Source organism: Schistocerca gregaria, chromosome 7 (assembly GCF_023897955.1).
Source record: "Schistocerca gregaria isolate iqSchGreg1 chromosome 7, iqSchGreg1.2, whole genome shotgun sequence".
Classification (NCBI taxonomy): domain Eukaryota; kingdom Metazoa; phylum Arthropoda; class Insecta; order Orthoptera; family Acrididae; genus Schistocerca; species Schistocerca gregaria.
The window spans coordinates 124,546,717-124,572,203 of record NC_064926.1 but is presented as its reverse complement, the minus strand read 5'-3'; the positions used below and the strand labels follow the sequence as shown (position 1 = coordinate 124,572,203).

Here is a 25,487-nt window from a genome sequence, read left to right as displayed (position 1 = left end):
TCTGAAGATATTCGTGTATATGTATTTTAACATCCTATACGTGTGTTGTAATTCTCAGTGTTACAAATACTTGTTTGCAGACGGTAGCTGTGGAGGTAGAGAGATTTATAAAGGTTGTACACAGTCATCCAGAGGTAAGAGTCGTAACTACATTTTAAGAGCGCTAAAATATATGGAATACACAATAAACAAGTAAATCTAAATGATGAATACGCACTCAAAACAGTGTGAGCGATGGTTGGTGCAGGGCATAAATCCCGTGTCTGAATACACTGCAGTAAATCTACATAAAAACAAATCCGTGCGGGCATGCAATGACTGCAATGTTTTACGCCTTTAATATCACGTCGAGCAGATTTACATTGTGCTAAGGTGTGACCGACATTGATTCGTCACACAGGACAGCGGAGCAAAGAGAATGGGAAGAAGATAAATCCAGGCAACGATCGTAGGTGCCCCGACTCGGGCAGGCAGTAAATCGTCAATGATGTATGCTCTCTGTACCCTGCCGCAAAAATTGAGAACATCAACCACGGAGAAATGGCAGCAGTTGCCGGGGGAAGCAAGAAGAAAACGCGGTGAATGTAAATTTATGATGGGGCAACGCCCAACTGGAGACTCATTAATAAACAACATTTCCGAGCCTCAGACAACCGGCAAGTTGCCGCGTCCTTCACTTGAATCCCAAGTTAAGAATTCCGTTTGCAGCTCACAGAATTTGTGCTGCAAGCACCAAAATTGTTCCTAAAGGACAATTTGCATGTAATGCTGTACTCTGCAAGCAACGTACAGTGAATGGGAGATGGTACTTCCTGTTGTGATATGCATCAAAGTTTCTTCCAGTTTGTTGAGAAGTTGAAGAATAATGACTCAAATGTCCGTTTGCGAATAGGTATAACACTAAATTTATATTATAGAGCCTTACAGGAACAGTATGGTGACAACTGAAAGATATTACTAAATATTTCTCTTACAACTGGATCTCATACGATATACTTTGTGCCTTTTTTATCAGTTGTATATCAGTCCGAAATGTTCAGCACTTTTTGGCGCGATATAGCAGGAAATATCTTCTTTAAGTTTTTTTTGTGTAAACTATTTGCCTCCTGTTGGTTCATTTTGACAACAGTCTTACATACTAAAGCAGAGAATTAGCATACGTCAAGGAAGAGATTTTGTGGTGGTCTCCTTTTGTTCCCAGTAGCCCACCAGTACTTTTAAATCTACCACATACTTTACCCACATCCGATCTGGGCTCGATTTCGTAGTACCGACCAGCATTTCTTACAGATATTTATTTAGCAGTGAAACTAAAATTGCCCCTTTGAGAGATATAATGGAATGAAACGACATTTTTTCATCAAGTGTCCGAACTTAGCTCTTGTTTGTATTTTGTCAACATCTGACTGTGTCTTTGAAACACTGCTTGTTCTACATTTCTAGTGGGATATTATGAAACCACTATAATCAGGCTACATGCACAGACATTGTAAATAACATTACTTGCTAAGTGTTTAATAAAACCTGTCGAGCCGGTCGCGGTGGTCGAGCGGTTCTAAGCGTTTCTGTCCGGAACTGAGCGGCTGCTACGGTCGCAGGTTCGAATCCTGCGTCGGTCATGGATGTGTGTGATGTCCTTAGGTTCGTTAGGTTAAAGTAGTTCTAAGTCTAAGGGACTGATGACCTCAGATGTTAAGTCCCATAGTGCTTAGAGCCATTTGAACCATGTTTTGAAAACCTGTGGTTAGTAATGGAGCAATCACAGTTCTGTGTCTATCACGAAGATATTTTCCTTGTTATTGAATTGAACGAAATATTTTTTTGCAGAAAGCGTTGTGCTAATACCAGATAAAAAGTTTTATTGAAGACACCAACGATTACCTTCACGATGATACATGGACAGATAAGTCTTGGGAGTTTCAGTGGAGTGGATAGTTTCTTTTGAGCACAGTTCTCCGCAGAAAACCATGTAGATTCCTAACAATGTTTTGATACTGAGTGATATTTCTGTGGACTACGTATGTCGTGTCTTTCTACAGGGATGTACTCTTGTCCAATCATTGGTACGAGATCGTTTCTCATAGTTGATGTTATAGGAGCGGACGTTCCAATCTCTACTTCAGATATATTGTGGCGGGATCCGGAGATTACTGCGTTCTCCAAAAGAAAAATATACTTCTAATACACAAATACCTGTGTTATTGACAGAAGTTGCACTTCATGGAGTCGACTTCGTGTCAAAGACAGCACTTATCCTTTTTGTTCCTATTGCAGTAAATATCAGCTTTGAATGACTCGTCCGCATTAATTTTACCTTTAGCAGTCTGCATCCACGAACAGAGGTGGTGTAATGGTGAAAGCACGGGGTTTGTAATCGAGAAGACGAAATTCAAATCCCGGCCTGATCATCGAGATTCATAGAAATAACGGGATGGTTACTTTTGCAGAAGCTCAGGCCTGGTTTCATAGCCAATAACTACTCAATCCGAGATTCTATTCTGTCGCAAATCACCTCGTTGTTGACTCGGATGTTAAACCCTGATCTTGCTCTCTCAGAACACCTTTAATCGGCGTAACCTGCGAAATGGTGAGGTCTGTCATGTATGGTCCCATTAAAACCAAGTTTGTTTTTCCATAGAAAAATAAGCTCACACATAAGACACTGTTCGTATCCTAAATATATGGATCCTACAGGCCATCCACAATTAAAGTTCCAGTTTAAAAACGCTGCTAAAGAGGACAACTCCGCAGAACGTCGAATTTGAACAGCATATTATTGACGCAGAGGGAAACGTCATGGAAAAAAAATTGACTAACAGATTGCGCTGTAAGAGTCAGCATATGCACAACAATATAACTGCGGCACACGGGCGTTCCTCAGTTTGAGTAAGAGGCGCTCAACATGACTTGTCACCATGAAGGACAGCGCGCTGCTGGTAAAGAACGGCGGCAGTGCGCCAGTAGCCCTGCAGAAATCCCGGACACTGAACGTATGAAAAAAGGCACTGGACCGACGTCTGCTATGGGTCTGGGGAAAACCATCACAAAATTCGAAAAGTCAGGTTTTTTTGAAGTGGAATGTGCAGATTAAGGAAAGCAGTATGTCTGATGTCTGTCACAGATGTGGCCACAGCATTGCAGAAGGGATTGAGCGGTGGTGTGCAAACATGCAGCGCACGGAGAACGTTGGACATGTCTGCGAACACGGTGCATAAACTCCTATGAGACATCCTACATTGCTATGCCGGCCGAAGTGGCCGAGAGGTTCTAGGCGCTACAGTTTGGAACCGCGCGACCGCTACGGTCACAGGTTCGAGTCCTGCGTCGGGCATTGATGTGTGTGATGTCCTTAGGTTAGTTAGGTTTAAGTAGTTTTAAGTTCTAGGGGACTGATGACCTCAGAAGTTAAGTCCCATAGTGCTCAGAGCCATTTACATTGCTATCTTTACAAAATCACCCATGTTCAGGAGTTGTTTTCTGCTGGCCTGCCAGCAAGACAGACATTCTCTCGGGAACAGCTTGCTCCCACGGAAATGAACAATGGATGACCTTGAAACATTCTGTGGACAGACGAAGCCCCTTTCAATAATCTCCAAGGACGTGTCATTATGCAGAATATGGCAACGGAAAATCTACATGCACGTTACCATATACCACTTCATTCGGCAAAGCAGACTGTGAGGTGCGGGTTGTCGGGATCGTTCATCGTAGAGCTGTAGTTTTTCGAGATGGGTCCTAAGGATCCTGTAACATGTATCGTCTCTGGTAAACGCTGCGAGACTCCCTTTCGCGCCAACGTTTTTCCAATCGTTAAACAGCGTGGATATGTTGGTAGTATAATTCTTATGAAAGATGGCGCTACTTGGCAAATTGTGCAGCCAGGGAAGGGTCTGCTGAAGAAGCATTTCGGAATTGTTAGAATTATGAGTCATCATTTCCCTACAGCCTTGCCGCCCCGATTACTTGATCATTATCGTTGTGATTTCTGGCCGTGATGTTGCCTGAAAGATGATGTGTTCGCGCTCCAGTTACGAACGTAGCTGGATTGATGGCAGAGAGTCCAATCTATTGTGGAACATGCTGTTTCTCGATTCTGGGAGAAAACGGTGGATAGTACACTGAGCATGTCTTGAGCGAGTCTCTCGACAGTTAGAAACCGATGCCATTTTGCTTTTTATGTGCGTTTTGGCCTCGGAGCAGTTAAAATCCGATGTCATTTTGATTTTTATGCGCTTTTTGGTCCCAGGGTAATTAAAAACCAATTTTTCCTATCCGGTGTGGTACGTTCTCGGTGTGGTGGATGGGTTTAATTAACTAACAGTGCCACAGCTGTTGACTGTCGAACTTGTGCAGTTATGCACACTGAACACTACTATAGTGTAGTGTGCAGCTCAAACCGAAGTCGTTCTATTGCGAGTGACCTCGCATTTGCGACCACCTCATTAATATTTACACGCTTACAGCGCCAATTTTGATTAAATTTTCGTTGAACTTTTTTTGTTCCGTGACGTTTCCTCCTGAATCAACAATAATACGCTGTTCAAATTTGACGTCATTCTGAGCAGTGGCTCGTTTTTTACTGCGTTTTGAAATTCGAGCTTCCATCATGGACACACTGTATAGTTTCATCTGGGTGTCCTAATATATAGTACAATACCTGCTATATTCAGCTAGAACCGGCCGGTGTGGCCGAGTGGTTCTAGGCGCTTCAGTGTGGAACCGCTCGACCGCTACGGTTGCAGGTTTGAATCCTACCTCGGGCATGGATGTGAGTGATGTCCTTAGGTGCTCAGAGGCGTTTGAACCATTTTGAGCCATTCAGTTAGAAAAACAATACAATACACCATTGAGTTGGTGTCTGTTTAGGTAACACTCGAATGCTGAACATGGTATTGCCATTAATCTGGAGATGTTAACTACATTCGATTTAATTTCCTTATATAACGCATTTAGGGTAATGATCGTTGTATGTCGTTTTCAGTATAATGGCCTTTCTGTTGACAATACCAAAAGTGTCTATAGTTATATATACTTCCTACCTATATTACATCAAACCAGTCTCAGGACTGAAGACAACAACAACAACAACAACAACAACAACCTATATTACGTTGCATCGTAGGTAGTGCCTCTTCGCTTGCCGAGACTCTCCTGTACTTACGACTTGTAATGGGTTACTATGCCAAATTCAACAATTTTTCGCTAATAGTTGTCATTCTGTTTAACGTTGGGAATGTAGTGAACCTAGCCCAGCGGTACAAACTGGAACACTTTCTCAGAACAGAACTCGCGATGTCCAGCGATTTGATACAAAAATACCAGGTAACAAACATACCAGTACGTTAACATTTTTTTTTGCAGAAATCAGATCTCGAAATATTTCCTCTTTGCATTCCGTCGCTTTCCCTGTTGTTAAAACTTCTATGTTCCAATATCCCACTAGATAAATCTTCGTACATCCATGTTCAAACTGGATGAAGTTGGGACACAGCTGGTATAATTTTTGTTAAACATGAAATTTCTCCAGCTGTACTGAAGATTTTTTTTATTTATTTCGCTACTAGTTTGCGTCAACGCCATCTTTAGGCCCGCACGCTTTGATGAATCAGTTGTTTGTGGCTCAGTCTAGAGGTCCGCGGTGAGACCAATACGTGCTCCATGTGTAGCATAAAAACACTAGATAAATGTAATTACCTATGTGAATAACAAAAAAATACTCTTATTAATATTGCTGTTTGTCGAAAATGCAGTTTCAATGCCTTGAATTGTTCACCACCTATGAGGGAACACTACAGTGCGTGGATGTCATTGTTTATAGAGTAGAGCAGATTTGTATTAAATAATACCGTAGCTATTAAGTCCTTCCTCTCTGCAAACAGTACCTATTACGTTTGTTCGTAGATCTATAATGTGGAGAACGTCGAGGTTGTAAACAGAAGTGCCTAACACTCATTTACAAGCGAATAAAATGCTGATGTTGCTTGCACAGATCCTAAGTGAGATGGTCTTTAATAAGGATAAAAAGTTTAAAAAGACCTATATATTTTTTATATATCCCCCCTCAACCCCCATGAACCATGGACATTGCCGTTGGTGGGGAGGCTTGTGTTTCTCAGCGATACAGATGGCCGTACCGTAGGTGCAACCACAACGGAGGGGTATCTGTTGAGAGGCCAGACAAGCGTGTGGTTCCCGAAAAGTGGCAGCAGCCTTTTCAGTAGTTGCAGGGGCAACAGTCTGGATGATTGACTGATCTGGCCTTGTAACCCTAACCAAAACGGCGTTGCTGTGCTGGTACTGCGAACGGCTGAAAGCAAGCGGAAACTACAGACGTAATTTTTCCCGAGGGTATGCAGCTTTACTGTATGGTTAAATGATGATGGCGTCCTCTTGGGTAAAATATTCCGGAGATAAAATAGTCCCCCATTCGGATCTCCAGGCGGGGACTACTCAATGGGACGTCGTTATCAGGAGAAAGAAACCTGGCGTTCTACGGATCGGAGCGTGGAATGTCAGATCCCTTAATCGGGCAGGTAGGTTAGAAAATTTAAAAAGGGAAATGGACAGTTTAAAGTTAGATATAGTGGGAATAAGTGAAATTCGGTGGCAGGAGGAAAAATACTTTTGTTCATGTGAATATGAGGTTATAAATACAAAATCATACAGGGGTAATGCAGGAGTAGGTTTAATAATGAATAAAAAAAAATAGGATGCGGGTAAGCTACTACAAACAGCATAGTAAATGCATTATTGTGGCCAAGATAGACACGAAGCCTACGCCTACTACAGTAGTACAAGTTTATATGCCAACTAGATCTGCAGAAGATGAAGAAATTCAAAAATGTATGATGAGATAAAAGAAATTACTCAGGTAGTGAAGGGACACGAAAATTTAATAGTCATGTGTGACTGTAATTCGAGAGTAGGAAAAGGGAGAGAGGAAAACATAGTAGGTGAATATGGATTGAGGGAAAGAAATGAAAGACGAAGCCGTATGGTAGAATTTTGCACAAAGCATAACTTAATCATAGCTAACACTTGGCTCAAGAATCATAAAAGAAGGTTGTATACATGGAAGAATCCTGGATATAGTAGAAGGTATCAGATTATATAGTGGTAAGACAGAGGATTCTGGAGCACTTGGTGCAGGATAATACATACTTCATTATGACTTTCAAGTTGACAGCCTGAAGATACTAGAAGGTATCAGACAGATTATGTAATGGTAAGGCAGAGATTGATTTATGAACCAGGTTTTAAATTGTAAGACATTTCCAGGGGCAGATGTGGACTCTGACCACAACCTATTGATTATGAACTGTAAATTAAAACTGAAGAAACTGCAAAAAAATGGGAATTTAAGGAGATGGGACCTGAAGAAGCTGACTAAACCAGAGGTTGTACAGTGTTTCAGGTACAGCGTAAGTAAAGAATTGTCACAAATAGAGGAAAGAAATACAATAGAAGAATTGGTAGCTCTGAGGGATGAAGTAGTGAAGGCAGCAGAGTACCAAGTAGGTTAAAAGGCGAGGGCTAGTAGAAATCCTTAGGTAACAGATGAAGTATTGAATTTAATTGATGGAAGGAGAAAATATAAAAATGCAGTAAATGAAGCAGGCAAAAAGGAATACAAACGTCTCAAAAATGAGATCGACAGCAAGTGTAAAATGGCTAAACAGGGATGGCTAGAGGACAAATGTAAGGATGTAGAAGCTTAACTCACTAGGGGTAAGATAGATATTGCCTACAGGAAAATTAAAGAGACCTTTGGAAAAAAGAGAACCACTTGTATGAATACCAAGAGCTCAGATGGAAACCCAGCTCTAAGCAAGGGAAAGCAGAAAGGTGGAAGGAGTATGAAGAGGGTCTATACAAGGGCGATGTACTTGAGCACAATATTATGGAAATGGAAGAGGATGTAGATGAAGATGAAATCGGAGATATAATGCGTGACGAGTTTGACAGAGCACTGTAAGACCTGAGTCGAAACAAGGTTTAAATGGCTCTGAGCACTATGGGACTTGACATCTTAGGTCATAAGTCCCCTAGAACTTAGAACTACTTAAACCAAACTAAACTAAGGACATCACACACATCCATGTCAGAGACAGGATTCGAACCTGTGACCGTAGCAGTCACGCGGTTCCAGACTGAAGGGCCTACAACCGCACTGCCACCGCGGCCGGCTCGAAACAAGGCCCTGGGAGTAGACAACATTCCATTAGAACTACTGACGGCCTTGGGAGAGCCAGCCCTGACAAAACTCTACCATCTGGTGAGCAAGATGTATGAGACAGGCGAAATACCCTCAGACTTCAAAACTGGTGGAAGCCGACATCGGGGAAGATCAGTTTGGATTACGTAGAATTATTGGAACACGTGAGGCAATACCGAGTCTACGACTTATCTTAGAAGAAAGATTAAGGAAAGGCAAACCTACGTTTATAGCATTTGTAGACTTAGAGAAAGCTTTTGACAATGTTTACTGGAACACTCTCTTTCAAATTCTGAAGGTGGCAGGGGTAAAATACAGGGAGCGAAAGGCTATTTACAACTTGTACAGAAAGTAGAAGGCAATTATAAGAGTCGAGGAGCATGAAAGGGAAGCAGTGGTTGGGAAGGGAGTGAGACAGTGTTTTAGCCTCTCCTCTATGTTATTCAATCTGTATATTGATCAAGCAGTAAAGGAAAAAAAGAGAAATTCGGAGTAGGAATTAAAATCCATGGAGAAGAAATTAAATCTTTGAGGTTCGTCGATGAAATTGTAATTCTGTCAGAGACAGCAATGGACTTGGAAGAGCAGTTGAACGGAATGGACAGTGTCTTGAAAGGTGGATATAAGATGAACATCAACAAAGCAAAACGAGGATAATGGAATGTAGTCGAATTAAGTGGGGTGATGTTGAAGGTATTAGATTAGGAAATGAGACTCTTAAAATAGTAAAGGAGTTTTGCTATTTGGGGAGCAAAATAACTTCTGATGGTCGAAATAGAGAGGATATAAAATGTAGACTGGCAATGGCATGGAAAGCGTTTCTGAAGAAGAATAATTTGTTTACATCGAGTATAGATTTAAGTGTCAGGAAGTCGTTTCTGAAAGTATTTGTATGGAGTGTAGACGTATATGGAAATGAAACATGGACGATAAATAGTTTGGACAAGAAGAAAATAGAAGCTTCCGAAATGTGCTGATACAGAAGAATGCTGAAGATTAGATGGGTATATCACATAACTAATGAGAAGATATTGAATAGAATTGGAGAAAAGAGGAGTTTGTGGCACAACTTGACAAGAAGAAGGGACCGGTTGGTAGGACATGTCCTGAGGCATCAAGGGATCACAAATTTAGCATTGGAGGGCAGCGTGGAGGGTAAAAATCGTAGACGGAGACCAAGAGATGAATACACCAACCAGATTCAGAAGGATGTAGGCTGCAGTAGATACTGGGAGGTGAAGAAGCTTGCACAGGATAGAGTAGCATGGAGAGCTGCATCAAACCAGACTCAGGACTAAAGACCATAACAACAAACAACAACAACATATATTTTTCGTTTACACATTAATTTAAACTTTAAATATTTCTATATATACTCTGAAATCCAGAATGTACAAAGTGATTGCATGATGTTGAAAATTTCCAGGGATGAAGGGGAAGGGCAAATGTACTCTTGTAAATTTGTGGTAAGCGACCCTGGTCAACAAACGACCGAGTCGCAATCGATTTGATACCTTTGACAGAAGGAAACATCTACTGGTACTGTTGTCACATACTACCCTGGGTCACGGAGCATATCACATTTTTTGTTAGTCAAAGGAAGTGGTTCCAGCCCCACTTCACTTTGGAATGAGGTTTCGTCAACACCTGAATTAGACAGGCCCTGAAAAGTAGACAGCCAGAGGCGGTCTTTTTTTCGTGGCCAGTGCGCTCACTTTATCTCACCATGCTTGATTTCTTCTTGTGGCGCCATGTGAAAAGTCGTGTGTGCGGAAGGCCCGTCGAGACTGAAGAGCATCCACTGGCAAGAATGCTTGCTTCCTGCGACACCATTCAAACGGCAGCGGGGTATTAGAAATGGTGCGACACAACCGTTTGCGACCGTGTCATCCCTGCATTGACATTAGAGGATGCCACTTAGAACAACGGTTGCAAACGTAGTAGCTTGCGAAGGTTGTTGTGGAAAATGAGGTACATTATTAATGTACCATAGACATAGAATTTTTGGTCTCTTTGGCGTCACAAGTGCATGAACAGGGAAATTATCCAACGTTATTGGGAGTATAGAGTGCGTACTCTGTACGTTATAACGAAGGTTTGGAGGCTTGGGACCTTACTCTGAGAGCTCCGCGAGGGTACAGCAGTAACAGAGTAATTTGTTGCCTATACCGTTCGACTCGGTAGTTTCCAGACTAGGAGCTCTTACCTTCAATTGATAGACTTCTAGTTCTCAACCATCCCTGAATTTTTGCAACATCATCATGCGGTCACCATGTATTTCATATGCTATTTTAATTAAGTGTGTCAGCTCTAGGCATTTCGGCAGTGAGCACGAATACCCTCAGTGTACAATACAGACGTGTAGTAGTTCCACTGCCGGCCGCGGTGGCCGAGCGGTTCTAGGCGCTTCAGTCCGGAACCGCGCGACTGCTACGATCGCAGGTTCGAATCCTGCCTCGAGCATGGACGTGTGTGATGTCCTTAGGTTAGTTAGGTTTAAATAGTTCTAAGTTCTAGGGGACTGATGACCTCAAATGTTAAGTCACATAATGCTCAGGACCATTTTTTTTAGTAGTTCCACTGGAAACGTACACAACGCCGTGCTTGTGAACAAAGAAAAAGAATATACGCAGCAGAAAAGAGAAGTATGCAAATGTGTACTTTTTATGTTTGGCAGTTACCTAACGTGAGCTCATTTCAGATTTCCTGGCGAGAAACAAAAGATGCAAAAAAAAAAAAATAAATATGTATGCAAAATCTTTGGTTGTTTGGAGGAGATAAGAAGAAACTTTCTTATGTGACGTAAATCTCACAGGTGCAACGAGTGAGGCGGGGCAGTGGTTAGCGCACTGGACTCGCATTCAGGAGGCCGACGGTTCAAACCGGCATCCAGTCATCTTGATTTAGGTTTTCCGTGGTTTCCCTTCAGTCAAACGACGGGATCGTTCCTTTGAAAGGGCATGGCCGATTTTTTTTCCCATCCTTCCCTAATCCGATGGGACCGATGACCTCGCTGTTTGGTGTCCTCCCCCAAATCAACAAAACATCACCGGTTTACTAACACCCTGCTAAGAAATTACAATGAAATGAACACACTTAGCTGCCTACAGGCGTTGACGTACGTCAACGGGGACAGATGTAGGCAGCTAAGTGTGTTCATTTCATTGTAATTTCATTCTAACGAGCTGCATGGTCACCGGTGGTATCTGTTCTTTCGGACATGTCAGAAAGAACAGATACCATCTTAGTATATACCCTGCTAAGAATCTATGAAGGTCTTGACTCCAGTGATGTTCAGGGTGGTTATTAAACTGCCATGAAATAAAATTTTTTTTAGAGGTGTTACTTATCTACCTGTTACTTATCTACGAATTCCCATTTGTGAAGGAGATGAGCCTCTAAGGTTGGTTGTCCGTTTGGCTGAAGCTGCAGGCATGATTCATGACACATGATTCTTTTGAGGGTGGTTGCTGGGTACATAGAAAATTGTTATTTTCAACAACATATCTAAAACAATATCCATCTCACAGTAGTTTGAGTAACATTTTTCATCGCCACTAGCATCAAAACCTGCACTCAAGCCTAGCGGTATAACGATGTATCTTCGGCTTTATGTCACATAAGAAAAAAAAAGTTTATCTCGTCCATACACTTCAAAATGTTGTTCTTGTAGTTGTTTTAGACCCTATATGTACTTCCATTCGGTAGCCATGCTTCTTTGTTTGGTAATCCCTGAAATGAGTTTATTTCAGGAGTTCTAGGTAATACATGTACACTTGTATTCGATATCCATGTACCCTGTGCTGTAAGTGAAATGTGTCCAATTGGTAATCGCTTTCATACCAAGATATACCAAAAATACAACTGTCATGAAGTTCCTTAGATGACGTATCTCTCTCCCTCTCGTTTTTCTTCTGTACTGATCATACGAAAAATCAGTGCACCCACGTCAACAAAGTATTAAATAATGGAGAGAAGAAGTAGTGTCCATCACTCAATAGCTTTCATCTTTTATTTACTTTCACCAACAGGCCTCAAGTGTGACTTAAAAAGTGGTATACGGAATATAAAGGAAGTATACGATATCTGAATTTGCTATCTCTACAATCAGTTATTTGCAATATGTGCATGGTAAACAATAGCGTCTAGAAATGTAAACTGCGGTATGTTCGATTTTGTAAAGTTTCCCAAAGCAGGTTTTCAGAAGATAATGCCATTAATTGGAGGAACCTTGTTCTCCAGAAAAATCAATTATGTTTTGCATTTGTTAACAGTTTATTTACCGCCTTCATTGCACGTCAGTTTTAAAATAATGGTGTTCTGTCTATATTACCAGCCTCAGATCAATAAAAATAACAGAAACTAATGTGAAGCTTTACATTAGGTAAATATGTTAATTATTTAATTTCCGTTATACATCTCTTAGATACTGTATTTTTTGTTACCTTTATTTATCCGCGGACGGTGGAATGGGACGAAAACTTATTTGCAACTGTTGTGTAACCTATACGGGAATAAAATGTTATTAAATAATAATGTATCCATTATACCATTCCTCTAAGCATATAGTACCTAACATGCATTGGAAGTATCGAAAAAGGAGCTTTTCATTTCCATTGTGATTATGGTCTTTACGATGTCCTGTGTGAATGAGACATACATTCCAAAGGAATATAAACAAGAATTTCTTGCTGTTAAATATTATAGCCTGAAATATAATTTCGTAATGGCACAGAGATTAAAATGTCGATTGTATCGTTTAAACAAAATTAATGAAGAACGCGCAGATGACTACTCTGTCAGGAAAACGAAAAACAGAAACTAGAACCGTGGAAATGTGTTGAAACTCTCGAGGACATAGTGCGCGCCAAACTGACTCTATTCAACGTTTTCCAATTTAAGGACGCAACTCAAATGATAAATAATAAACTGGCAATACACTTCGAAAGAAACGATGTAAAAGAGTAGTTACAATAAGCGTACAATCAAGGGGTTACATATAATTCCGAGTACAAATGTTTCCCGGAGTTTATTTCTTGTTAATTACTTATTTGAGTCCGTCAGATATGTATGAAATGCAAACAAAACTGGTGGTGACTAATTTTATTGAAGATATTTTCAATTATTTTGTATGATCGAATAGTAAACAATGTGCACAAATGACCGGAATTTCGGTAGTGTGCATTCTTAGTGAGGTATACAAACAAATTATACTATGCTCTTTACTTCAGTAGTATGAGAAATCAACATATATCAAAACCTCTATCACATCGTAAATAGCTTGAAATATATTTCAAAATATAGCTTCAAATTTCTGTATGTTTATATTTTGGATGTCCGTTGCTTTACTGAATTCTCGATATTTGTATTATTAAATTCGTTGACGTGAAAGTTACAGTTCCGATTTCACAGAGATTGAAATGTCAGTTATCAGTACGGTAAATGAGAAGCAGGTGCAGCGTGTGCAGACGACTCGACTAGTCACGTGGGGTGACAGATCGCAGCATGGGGCTGTCAGCGGCAGGTGCGCCTTACCTGTGGACAGCAGGTTGGCGTCGCCTGCACGCTGCGCTGCTGCCGCCGCCGTCTTCGCCCTAGCGGCCACTCTCGCTGCACGGCACTGTGCCTTACCGGCGCGGCTGTATCGCGATCGTCACCTGTCTACGTGCGCGCGCTTCGGACCTGCCGAGGTGGCCGGCTGGACCAGACTGCGGCGACGGCCCGCCGTCGGGCCCGGTGCGCGCCGCAGGGCTGCCAACCACGAGCGCCGCCGCGGGCTGCCAACCGCCGGCCAGCCGGCCCAGTCTTGTGGGAATGGGCCCGCGCCGGGCTTACGACGCCGAGAAGCTGCCAAGGCCGCCTGAGCGACCTCCACGAGAACATCTAAAGGCGAACTAGTGTTATCGTGACAGGCCACGGTGGCCGAATATGAGCATGCTGGCTGCGTGTATTCAGTTCCATACACCACTGACCATTAAAATTTCTACACCACGAGGATGACGTGCTACAGACGCGAAATTTAACCGTCAGGAAAAAGATGCTGTCATACGCAAATGATTAGCTTTTCAGAGCATTCAACAAGGTTGGCGCCGGTGGCGACACGTACAACGTTCTGACATGAGGAAAGTTTCCAACCGATTTCTCATACACAAACAGCAATTGACTGGCGTTGTGGGGTGAAACGTTGTGATGCCTCGAGTAAGGAGGAGAAATGCGTACCATCACGTTTCCGACTTTGATGAAAGTCGGATTGTAGCCTATCGAGATTGCGGTTTATCGTATCGCGACATTGCTGCTCTCGTTGGTCGAAATCCAATGACTGTTAACAGAATATGGAATCGGTGGGTTCAGGAGGGTAATACGGAACGCCGTGCTGGATCCCAACGGCCTCGTATCACTAGTAGTCGAGATGACAGGCATCTTATCCGCATGGCCGTAACGGATCTTGCAGCCACGTCTCGATCCCTGATGGGGACGTTTGCAAGACAACAACCATCTGCACGAACAGTTCGACGACGTTCGCCGCAGCATGGACTATCAGCTCGGAGACCATGGCTGCGGTTACCCTTGAACCTGCATCACAAACAGGAGCGCCAACGACGACCCTGGGTCCACGAATGGCAAAACGTCATTTTTTCGGATGAATCCAGGTTCTGTTTACAGCATCATGATGGGCGCATCCGTGTTTGGCGACATCACGGTGAACGCACATTGGAAGCGTGTATTCGTCGTCGCCATAGTGGCGTATCACCCGGCGTGATTGTATGGGGTGCCATTGGTTACACGTCTCGGCCACCTCTTGTTCGCACTGACGCACTTTGAACAGTGGACGTTACATTTTAGATGTGTTACGATCCGTGACTCTATCCTGCATTCGATCCCTCCGGAACCCTACATTTCAGCAGGATAATGCACGACCGCAAGTTGCAGGTCCTGTACGGGCCTTTCTGGATACAGAAAATGTTCGACTGCTGCCCTGGCCAGCACATTCTCCAGATCTCTCACCAACTGGAAACGTCTGGTCAATGTTGGCCGAGCAACTCGCTTGTCCCAATACGCCAGTCACTACTCTTGATGAACTGTGGTATCGTGTTGAAGCTGTTCACGCCATCCAAGCTCTGTTTGACTCAATGCCCAGACGTATCAAGGCCGTTATTACGGCCAGAGGTGGTTGTTCTGGGTACTGATTTCTCAGGATCTATGCACCCAAATTGCGTGAAAATGTAATCACATGTCAGTTCTAGTATAATATATTTGTCCCGTGAATACCTGTTTATCGTCTCTATTTCTTCTTGGTGTAGCAATTTTAATGGCCAGTAGTGTAGTTACCTATTTCATAATTGAAGCTTGATATTCACAGAGCATGCTGACCACTTCCAATTTCTAGTAAGGCGAAGGCTGTCTAGATCAGTAATTATCTTAATGGTAAATGGTTTCCACGCTTCCTTAGGTTAACCTTGGGTACATTTATTATTAAAATTGAAAGAGAAGGGGGTTTGGAAGTACAGAGAGAGTCGTGGGTGAGAATAAAGTACATAAGAAAATGTTACCGAATTATTGCGATCTTTGTGGTTCTAACTGAACCTGCAACAATCAGGTCAGTTCGCCAGAGAACGAGATGTTAAAAATTGCTTCAGGTGTGCCGTCTCGAGCCGGAGGCATAAGTATATCTTACAGAGGTACCCATTTGCAAGGATGTTGGTGGCCATGTTTCATTTCCTGTTCCCAACGGTACCAGACGTTTCCTGTGGGATGGAAATTATATGATTTACTGTATCACATGCATGGGTGTTCGTCAAGCTAGGGAAATACGCACGCAGGTCTGTGAATATGGTTGCTGGAAAAGGCAATTGTACGCGATATACTTTCCAGGAAGATGTGGAAGAATGGCTACCACTTGGTCGTCAAGAATATTGTAACAAACATCGTGATGCGTGTCAACGGCCAGCTGAGTGTAATGACCCACGTCAAGGTTAAAAAGACAACGCAAAAAATTACTGATTCACTTTCGGCCAGAATTACGCCCTCCACACGTTACGGGTTAAAGACCTTAATGATCTATAGCGAGATTCGGCGGCTTCCGTCATCTAAAAAGAGGAAAAATTGCGAATCATCGGAGAACACCACAGCTAGTGACCAGTACCTATTTTTCTTTTTTGCTCCTTTAGAGATGTTCAGCTTTATGTGCCTCTCTGAGCAACGGCCACATCCAAACACCCACTGCATGAAGTTTCCCTCATAATTTCCACTCACAAACAGATTGACATGGTCCTATATTTACACAGCACTAACTGTTGTTAGGTTATAAACCGATTGTCTTTCACAAAGAGTTACACTCGTCTCTGGTCCTTGTTGGCTACGATTTTTTTATCTCCACTGGTATTATGCTATGTTATATGAAGGAGAGTTGTACACGTTTCCTTGTAGATCCTTTTGACAGTCCTCGCTGAAGCTTCAACAAATCAGACAATCACATTTATGGCGTGATCGTGCACATATGCAAATACAATGGTATCTTTATGTTATACCCTCATGCCTCTGTGTCGATTGATTAACCAGTGCTGAATCCATCTACCTGATTGACACGAACGCACCACTTCATTATTACAGATATACGTTCGCGGCAGAGGGTCACGTGACGGCGGCGTATATATGGTTGTCCCCAGAATCAACGAATAAAAGACAAAGAAATTGGTACACCTGCCTAATACCTTTTAGGCCCCCCACGAGCATGCAAAAGTGCCGCAACACGACGTGGAATGGACTCGACATATGAAGTAGTCCTGGAGGGAGCTGACACCATTAATCCTGCAGGGCTGTCCATAAATCTGTAAGAGTACGAGGGGTGGAGATCTCTTCTGAACAGCACTTTGCAAGGCATCCCAGATACGCTCAATAATGTTCAGGTCTGGGTAGTTCGGTGGCCAGCGGAAGTGTTTAAACTCAGAAGAGTGTTCCTGGAGCCACTATGTAGCAATTCAGGACGTGTGGGGTGTCGCGTTGTCCTACTGGAATTTCCCTAGTCTGTTGGAATGCGCAATGGACATAAGTGAATGAAGGTAATCAGACAGGATGCTCACGCAGGTGTCATCTGTTAGTCGTATCTAGACGTATCAGGGATCCCGCATGGGTCCAACTACACACGCCACACACCATTACAGAGCCTCCACCTGCTTGAACAGTCCCCTGCTGTCATGGAGGGTCCATGAATTCATAAGGTTGTATCCATACCCGTCACGTCCTTCCGCTCAATACAATTTGAAACGACATTCGTGCGACCAGGCAATATGCTTTCAGTCATCAACAGCCCAATGTCGGGATGCACGAGTGGGCATTCGGCTACGAAAGCCCATGTCGATAATGTTTCCTTAAATGGTTCGCATGCTGACACTTGGTGATGAATATGCATTGAAATCTGCAATTTGGGGAAGAGCTGCACTTCTGTCACGTTGAAGGATTCTCTACAGTCGTCTTGGTCCCGTTCTTGCAGGATCTTTTTCCGGCCGGGGCGATGCCGGAGATTTGATGTTTTACCTGATTCCTGATAGTCACGGTACACTCGTGAAATGGGCGTACGCGAAAATCTCCATCGCTTTGTCTGAGATTCTGTGTCCAATCGCTCGTGAACCGACTCTAACACCACGTTCAAACTCACTTAAATCTTGATTACCTGGCATTGTAGCAGCAGTAACGGATCTAACAGCTTGCGCCAGACTGTTACTGTCGACCGCAGCGCCGTATTATGCCTGTTTGCATATCTCTGTATTTGAATACGCATACCTATTCCAGTTCTTTGGCGCTCCAGTGTATAAAATACCAAGTAAAAGTAGACATGGCGATACTGAATGCGTAAAGACATTAGACAATAATTTTCATGGCGTTATGGGGTGTCGCAGAAGGCGAACGTGGTTGGAGCTGACCAAAATCTGAATTAATGTGACAAATAAGTGAAGAACTTGGCTTCAAGTGTTATTTTGACAAGAAGAGATTGGTACTGGAGGAGAAATCATGAATTGGTGCAGCAGGTCCGTCATAAAGCACAAAAAAAGGAAACCTTCCTATGGAATATCGTAGCACTGGTAGACAAAAATATTAAGGTGCTGCTCCTTTCCACTGAATTCTACTTTCCATCAGTCATGGTATGAAATGCGTCAACCAGATACCAGACTGGAATGAGATTTTCACTCTGCAGCGGAGTGTGCGCTGATATGAAACTTACTGGCAGATTAAAACAGTTTTAATCTGCCAGGAAGTTTCATATCAGCGCACACTCCGCTGCAGAGTGAAAATCTCATTCTGGAAACATCCCTCAGGCTGTGGCTAAGCCATGTCTCCGCAGTATCCTTTCTTTCAGGAGTGCTAGTTCTGCAAGGTTCGCAGAAGAGCTTCTGTAAAGTTTGGAAGGTAGGAGACGGATACTGGCGGAAGTAAAGCTGTTAGTAGCGGACGTGAGTCGTGCTTCGGTAGCTCAGTTGGTAGAGCACTTGCCCGCGAAAGGCAAAGGTCCCAAGTTCGAGTCTCGGTCGGGCACACAGTTTTAATCTGCCAGGAAGTTTCAGATACCAGACTGTTATTTGACATTTGTTTGCTGTTAAGCATCCTGCGATCATGCAAGAGTGACATATTTCTTCGTTTTTTTTTTCTCGAGTTTGTGGTATCATGTATCGACACCACCCCACGGGCGTCACAGCAACAGAACTACAAGTTATATAGTAGTCGCGCGGACTCTTTCGGACCCAGCCGTGCTCACCCTCTGAGCTGCGTCTCCAGCGGCTGTGTTCTCCGAGATCTCTCTGCTGCCGGAATATACTGTAGGAGGGCCGGCGGCAGCGACCCGCGCACTTGCTGTCGGAGCCACTTCGCTGTGTGTTGCTTCGCAGACGCCACCGAATCGGCACCAAAGTTTGTGTTGTAGCACAGGGAGCCTCTTACTTGTGAAATCATGAGCTGGAATTTGTAAGTAGTCTTCATTCGCTTGGAGAAACCAAGGTTAAGAACTTCAGTTAACTGTGATAACTTGTTCACTGATCATTACTGCTCCTGTCCAGCTTTCCTAAGACGACAGTTCTCGCACCACTCTGTCTCCTTATCATTGTGTATGAAGTCATACACAATAGATTAATTCAAGCTTTAATATAAAAATGGAACACAGATCATTGCAGAGGTCAGCCAACTCTCTAATAATGTAAATACGATTAATTATTAGTATTTGATCTGCATGTTACACTGGGCTGGAGAGTTTGATCAGTCGTGGTGAACCATAGAAACAAGAGCCGACCTGCTAGCCAGAAGGAATTGGCCCGAGGGTACGGCTTAGCTCGAGATCAAAAGTGCCAAATGGCGTGCACAGGCTGGTTCACCCATACTCCAGATATTCCAGTTTGAGTGCTCGATCGTCGCTCTGCAAGCCGTCGTGCCCCGGGTGGTACAGCTGGAGTGCTTCTTTGGAGAAACTGGAGAGCAGTCTGTCGGATGGGTTGCACAAAATAACCTGTATTAAACTGGGATAAGGAAACAGCAGGAACTGTATGAGAACTATATGCTTCTTTACACAGTGCCCTATTCAACCAAAATTGCCTTCTTTGTTTGGTGCCTGCTGGCCGCAAACCAGACGACGGTCATAAAAAAATAGAGCGCAGGCGTATGGTACTGCAGATTACGTCTTGCCTGGCTGTGGAATGCAAAACGGATGGCACGTGAGGGTGGTTTGATGAAAGCTATTGCGAAACTCTCTGTCACAGGGCCACGGAGTTTTTTTAACCCGATTACTGAAGAGGAGAGCAGGATACACGGTGCCTTGAGGACGCCCAAAAAAGTAGACAGCATGAGAGGTCAGGTGCCGTTTTCCGAGAAATGCAAACAAGGATTTTGCTAGCATTAGACAGTGCTACAACTTTTCTCGAGGGCGAGGGTTTACCACCATATAGTGAGAATTTTACTGAACTTGAAAAATTAGTGATTGGCCAACGGTTAAATAAACTATTAGTAGGAGAGAGAGCAAATTTTGTTACGTGGTTCCCATTGGGAGGGGCTGGCCGGAGTGGCCGAGTGGTTCTAGGCGCTACAGCCTGTAACCGCCCGGCCGCTACGGTCGTAGGTTCGAATCCTGCCTCGCTCATGGATGTGTGTGATGTCCTTAGGTTAGTTAGGTTTAATTAGTTCTAATTCTAGGCGACTGATGACCTCAGAAGTTAAGTCCCATAGTGGTCAGAGCCATTTGAATCATTTTGAACCCATTGGGAGGGCGAGTAACAAACTTGGTGCCTCCTTCTTCGATGATTCCCTTGATCGCCAATAAGGGGCGCGTCCCTCTTCTATGCTACCTCGTGGAGACCGCTTTCGGCAGTTGCTGCGGCAGCTTAACGTGACACTACCTGCAGCTTTCCCGGTGGGTGTGAACCCTTCACCATCGTGGCTTCGTGAAGGTGCCCGTGTTAACCTTGGCCTTCATTCGCTTCCTAAGGGCACTACTCCAGCCTCGGTCTATCACCTTCAGTTTCACGGTCTTCGTACGGAACTTCGCAGTAGTACCGTTAAGTACAATGATGGCTCTCGGACTGACCGTGGTGCCGGGTGTGCCTTCGTCTCTGGCGCCCGTGTCTTTCGATAACGGCTTCCGGCACACTGCTCAGTATTTACAGCTGAGCTCTTCGCCCTGTATCGGGCCACGGAGTACATCCGGCGACACGGACTTTTCAGTTGTTTCCTCTGCTCAGACTCACTCAGCGCCCTTCAGAATGTATGTGCGCTGTAGACCGTCCATCCCCTAGTACAAAAGGTCCAGGATAACTGCCAGTTGCTTACTCTTGGTGGAGTCACTGTGATGTTTCTATGGGTTCCTGGTCATGTCGGCCTGCCAGGAAACGAGGCTGCTGACGCTGCTGACAAGGCTGAAGTCCTCGTACCTCAGCCCACTAGTTCCGATATTCCCTCCAATGATCTCTGTTGTCGGCTCTCGGGAGGTGGTGTACCTTTGGCATCGTCATTGGTCCTCCCTTCACGGGAATAAGCTCTGAATTATTAATTCTCCCCCAGCGGCTTGGAGGACCCCCACTCAACCCTCCCGCCGGGAGGAGGTTATTTTAACTAGGTTGTGTAATGGGCATTGCCTTTTTAGCCATCGTCATTTGATAGGTGGCGCTCCCCCTCCACTTTGTACACACTGAGCCTAAGTTTTAACTTGCTGTCACTTTGCGACGGAATGCCCATTTTTTTTAAGCGTTTACGTTCCCGCTTTGGTTTGCCGTCTGAGTTATCGGACGTTTTAGCAAATGACGCGCGGGCTGTCAACCGCGTTTTACTTTTTATCCGTCAAAGCAATACGGTGAAGGTCATTTAATTTTTATCTTTGGACCTCCGTTTCTGTGTGGTATCTCTTGTAGCCCTTTTTCCATGTCCCTGTTTTTAGCTGTCTTCTCTTTAGTCATTTTCTTAACGCCTCTCTGTCTTCGTATGCTATAGTTTTGACTTGGGCGCGGTAACCTCACTTGTTTTTGCGCCCTAAAACAAAACAAAAACATCACGTCTGATGCACAATCACGTATTCAACTTATCTTGGTTTATCATTGATCAATTACCAGATCCTTTTCTCTACCGTCACCCTCCTGCTTCTGTCATTCAGTGGTTATACTTAACAAGGCTTAAGTTTTCCTATTTTCTTTTATCTCCGTTGGTTTGTGGAAGCTTAAATCTAAATCTAAATCTTATCGTACTGTCAAGTACAATAAAACATTTCTTGGGAGAAAAAGAGGACGATTAGGAGTTCCACAGATGATTTTGTTGGTATTAATACTTCTTTTCCCTGGCTTCAACAACGCAGTTCCGTCGACAGGAGTAGGAAGTAGGAAGAAATGATATTAAGGGGGCTGGAAAAATATTTTCAAAAGGCACTAGAGTCGATACATTCGTCGCGAGAGAAAAGTAGCTGTTTTTATATATAATTCCTTTTTCAGTCCCAGTTTCACGCTTTTAAGATACCCTTGAAGCATCTTTAGATCTATATAGTTGTGTCAACAACCCGTCGTGTCAGCCGGCCGGAGTGGCCGTACGGTTCTAGGCTCTACAGTCTGGAACCGAGCGACCGCTACGGTCGCAGGTTCGAATCCTGCCTCGGGCATGGATGTGTGTGATGTCCTTAGGTTAGTTAGGTTTAATTAGTTCTAAGTTCTAGTCGTCTGATGACCTCAGAAGTTAAGTCACATAGTGCTCAGAGGTATTTGAACCATTTGAACCCGTCGTGTCTGCGTCAGAACGAAGGAACTTGGTTGTGGTTTCAATATAGCTCAGCTACCATGACTAGGTCGCCTGCAGCTTACGCCGGATGGTTTTATGCGATGTAGTTTCCTGTAATTATATCCCCACCCCAAATTTTACATGCAGTTATTTTGTCTTCCTAGACGCAACTGCTTTACTGTCCATATATCTTTATCTGTAAGTTTCGATGTTCGGCTACTGCTGTGCTTAGCATATGCTTTTTTCTTCCCTTGTGGACGTAACAAGTCATTTAAGTCGACAAGACACTTTTCCCGGAGCAAATAAGGGAGACCGTTTTCGTTATTGAGGATCTGGCAACACTTGTCTCTCCAAAAGTATTAATGGTAATAATAACAATTATAATAGTAATAACAATAGTAATAAGGAAAATTGTACAAATGCTGATACTTCCAGTTGTTGATTATAGTAACATTATCCTGTGACATCTTTCTCAAGCAAGCTGACGGCACTTGGAATTGGAGATAAATCCACACGTTTAATATATGTGTCGTTCGGCAAGCAGTCAAGCTCAGAGATTTCCATATTCTCGGTCTTTTCTACTGTCTTATCAAGTAAACTATCAATTTCCGCTTCGTCTTAATGTTCTTGTCTGAACACCATAGCAAAAAGAGCAAAATCATATATGTTCAAATGCGCCACTTAGCCTCTTTCTGAAAGTCATTCACAGCAGCAAGAACCCGACTGTGGTATCACCTCTTTCTTTGTGTTAAAGAACTGAATAATATTTACAACGTCAAAAGACAGTTAATGATATATCTACTACACCAGTAGTACTGGCTAGCTTTGTCCTTGTATGCATTCTTAGCCGTATTACATACTTGTTTCCAGTGAGACCTATCTTATTTCTTAATGGTTTTAGCTATCGCAGTCTGTCTAAATTTCTCTCACAATTGGCTAAGTCATGATATATCAGTTTTGATACGCCTGTAAATACATTTTTTATCTGCCACTGTCAGTATTATTGCGGTTATTACTATCACCATTACTATTATTATTATTATTATTATTATTATTATTATTGTTATTATTATTATTAGCAGCAGCAGCAGCAGAAGTAATAGTAGTACCGCTAGTACGTTATCAGCTCTTAACATTATTTTTGACATTATCTCTATATACATTCAAATCATTTTAACTCTTTTAATACTATTTCATTATTAGTCTTCATATAAACCTATTGTAATTTCACAGGTACCTGTCATGTAAAAACTAATGTATGAAAAAATAAAATATGAGTGAAACACCGATCCATTGCAGCAAGCGGCCTCAAGAACCCAGTCCGCACAGGTTAAATAAACAATAAATATAATAATAATAGAATGACATTCCCGCCCACACTTACCACGGATCAGCCCTATAGGACAGAGATATTTCGACTTGAGAAATGACTCTAAGTAACTTCGGACTACCAGTACCCCAACTGCAGAATTTCGCATGTTGCTCCACGATGCAACAATATAAACATATGAGCAACACATTCATTTGTATTACTTTGACTCCATGTCACGTAACACAAAACCTTTAGCAGCCCTGCTCTGTCTCCGTGAAGTAATTCGTTCAGTAAGTGCTTGGAGTTAACAGCTGCCAAGAGGTGAATGTAATTCTCAAGGCCTCTGAAAAAGCAAGTTTTAGTCTCTCGAGAGTTTCGGTGAGATTCTCCGTCTTTGTGCAGTAGATTCTTAACACGTAAAACTTCTCCCAGGCTACCACGTTCATCACACTTACTTGTCCTTGGTGGAACACGTTGGAGGTAGTCAAATAGACTGCACGTTGCGACGAAGTGTCTGAGTAAAACTCGGTAATTTTTCTTCACATTTCACGTTGCCCTGGAAGAACATACTCAGACATAAGATCTTACAACATTCGTAGTGTGGGCTGTAGTCGTGTATTTGACTTCTTGGTTCGTAATTAAATTTTTCCATTCAGTTTCTCTGGACATAGTGCTCTGATGCGTGGTATCTCAGAGAAGACATGTCTATTGTGATCATGTATTCTGGTGATGTGATCATGGAGGTTGCAACGATTCTTAGTGAGGACCACTTATATGTCATTAGGTTGCCATAAGCAACACAATACAGTCGGTACACGTGCGCGTTAGTCTTAAAACTTCTGTTTACAGTAAAGGTGGCGTGCTAATAAATTATCTTTTATCGGTTTTTAGGGGTGTAAATTTGTTCTCTACATAATAGCACTCTCAACGCTGCATCTTAAATTTCGCGAAATAACTGTTATTTTTCACATCTACGGCAGCATATAAAGTCTCCTTCGAACTAATCAATGGTATGTGAGTGACTGTACTTAATTTTTCCAACATTGTATTAGCAGAAGGTGATTTACAGAGGCCAATCACAAACAAAGGAAAATGAAAGAAAATTACTTGAAGGAAACAAAGAAAAGATACGGACCAACCACCAACAGAACCTAGATTCATCCGAAAAAATGACGTTTTGCCATTCGTACACCCAGGTTCGTCGTTGAGTACACCATCGCTGGCGCTCCTGTCTGTGATGCAGCGTCAAGGGTAACCGCAGCCACGGTCTCCGAGCTGATAGTCCATGCTGCTGCAAACGTCGTCGAACTGTTCGTGCAGATGGTTGTTGTCCTGCAAACGCCCCCCATCTGTTGACTCAGGGATCGAGACGTGGCTTCACGACCCGTTACAGCCATGCGGATAAGATGCCTGTCATCTTGACTGCTAGTGATACGAGGCCGTTGGGATACAACACGGCGTTCCGTATTACCCTCCTGAACCTACCGATTCCATATTCTGCTAACAGTTATTGGATCTCGACCAACGCGAGCAGCAATGTCGCGATACGATAAACCGCAATCGTGATTGGCTACAATCTGACCTTTATCAAAGTCGGAAACGTGATGGTACGGTTTTCTCCTCCTTACACGAGGCATCACAACGACGTTTCACCAGGAAACGCCGGTCAACTGCAGTTTGTGTATGAGAAATCGCTTGGAAACTTTCCTCATGTCAGCACGTTGTAGG

The 25,487-nt window shown here is 43.2% G+C and overlaps 1 protein-coding gene across 1 annotated transcript in view; it reads right to left on the bottom strand.

The window, feature by feature from the left end:
- LOC126281361 (semaphorin-2A-like) overlaps positions 1 to 14,031 on the bottom strand; it is a 2,101,799-nt gene extending 2,087,768 nt beyond the window's left edge. The window contains exon 1 of the mRNA XM_049980274.1: positions 13,751 to 14,031. The gene's annotated coding sequence lies outside the window, so the exon portion shown is untranslated. The remainder of the gene's footprint in view (positions 1 to 13,750) is intronic.
- Between the last annotated feature and the right edge of the window lie 11,456 nt (positions 14,032 to 25,487).